This window comes from Penaeus monodon, chromosome 29 (assembly GCF_015228065.2).
Source record: "Penaeus monodon isolate SGIC_2016 chromosome 29, NSTDA_Pmon_1, whole genome shotgun sequence".
Classification (NCBI taxonomy): domain Eukaryota; kingdom Metazoa; phylum Arthropoda; class Malacostraca; order Decapoda; family Penaeidae; genus Penaeus; species Penaeus monodon.
The window spans coordinates 21,034,987-21,037,063 of NC_051414.1; the positions used below are offsets into that span (position 1 = coordinate 21,034,987).

Consider the following 2,077-nt stretch of genomic DNA (forward strand, 5'->3'; position numbering starts at 1 on the left):
TTTCTACCTCACAAGGTTACATTTCCTACACATGTAATGATTTGATATAAAAAATATAATACATTAAAATAAATATAGATTAATACAAATACCTCCCTATAAATCCATGAAAGAAATCAGGTCAAATCAATGGGGAACAAAGGACAGTTCATAATGTTTACAATGCGATGGAAAGAACAGGCCCAGCGCGTGCCATAGGGATGCAGCGCGCGTTATTGGTCTTCTGAGAAAAAACACCCGAGATCGGGGAGGAGAATGAAAGGAAATATAACTTCTCTTAGGAAACAGATATCCGGCTCGCCGCTTGGACAAGTTAACACTTAAATTAAACTAATGACTAAATAATCACAGTAAAAAGGAATATGGATTGTGTAAATTGCAATCCATACGGGCTATACAATCTTTACATGTAGTGCTGTGTGGTATTTCACCTGATGAAGATTTTGTTTATTTTTTCTTCGTTTCTCTTGCTTGCACGATATACCTTATTATAGACTGCTGATAATTTCAGAAACGGATCAAAATTCAGTGCTCAGCTCCTAGTCCAGCTGGGCCGAGAGACCTTAGGCTTGTGTGGGGGGGTGGGGGCCGGGACACTCAGCCACAAGGCGGTCTGGAAATGCGAGTCAAGTCCTCAGACATCTGGAAAGGGGACAAGGACATGGTTGGGTCAACACGTAAGCACCAGGGCGCGTCCTGGGCTACAGGAAGCCATGCTGGAGAGGACGACAGGGAGCCTGACACTACACAGGGAGCACAGCAGAGCATATGAGCATTCCGTGTCGCCTTGGTCCGTTTGTGCGTCAAATCTCCACAAGTGACATTTTTTTGTTTTTATACTTGACAAGTAGATTGATCTTCGATGGACTGAATTCGTGTTACACTAGGACAGAAATGATTATTAAATTAGGTGACTAAGGATACTACCTGACGTCTTTATCGACTGGAATGTCAGAATCGGAGAGAAAAGGGGGGGGGGGGGGGCGAACATGTAAGTAGGCTAGAATATTGGAAGTTAGGGACTATGTCACAGAGTAAGTTATTGATGTAATGATTTATCTAAAAAAGTTTCACGTGGATTAGTAAGAAAACCAGGTTGAGCAAAGGTGCCAAAGTTAATCCACAGGCGGGACAACCCTACGGTCACGAGTGCTTTTGAAGGGTTAAAGTCAGCCAACACCAGCTTGAAACGCGACCATGGCCCACAGAGAGCTGGCGACCAGGTCATCGGGTCGTTCAGACGTGCAACACTGACAGAAGGATGGGAAGCGACACGGTCAGTGGAGCAACGAAAAGGTTTGTGAGGAGTCGTGGTGTCTCACACTCAGAGTTATGAGATGTAAACATCTTTATACTGGGGATCCTCGCACCTATAACAGTGAGAGATAGTAAGGTTAGACGATCACAATCACGTGACACCAGCTAAGCAACACAAGAACAAATGTTAGGGGTTACAGGTGGTAGGATGGTTCAGAAACATTCAAGGGATACGATATGTAGAAACATTCAAGGGATACTGTGTGTAGAAATATTATAAAAATAGATATATTTGTTTTCTCTCAGAGATTTTTAATTCATTTTAAAATAAAATAAAAGTACCTGAGGTGTGGAAAAGTTTTGCCAGTAGGCAATCGGAAACGTCGCTACACACGACGCCCACTTCCTCTGTCCCAATCTCCCCCAATTAAAAAAATATTATTATTAATAAAACAAGAGGGGAACCTTTCCTTTGAATACTATATGGAAATAGTAAATCCCTTTTGCGAATAGTACGGAAAAATAAAAAAAAATCTTGAAATTACATTTATTAAGTCCAAAAATAATATTTTAAACAAATATCTTCTACCCCGGGCAAAAAAACCAAAAATTTTTTTCCCCCAGAAAGGGGAAGGGGAAACGTAACCCCAAAAGTCTTTTAATGTTTTAGAAAACTCATTGAAATTACAACCCTTTCCATTTGAACAGGATTGCAACATTGCAGGACAGGTGCACTAAAAGCCCCTTTCATCGTACACTTGATGTTCTGTACAGTTTCCGCGCGTCCTGTGAAAAATATTTACATTTTTTACAACAATAT

At 41.0% G+C, this 2,077-nt stretch overlaps 1 pseudogene; it reads right to left on the minus strand.

The window, feature by feature from the left end:
- Positions 1-1,236: 1,236 nt before the first annotated feature.
- Positions 1,237-2,077, minus strand: part of LOC119591771 — a 4,907-nt pseudogene continuing 4,066 nt past the window's right edge.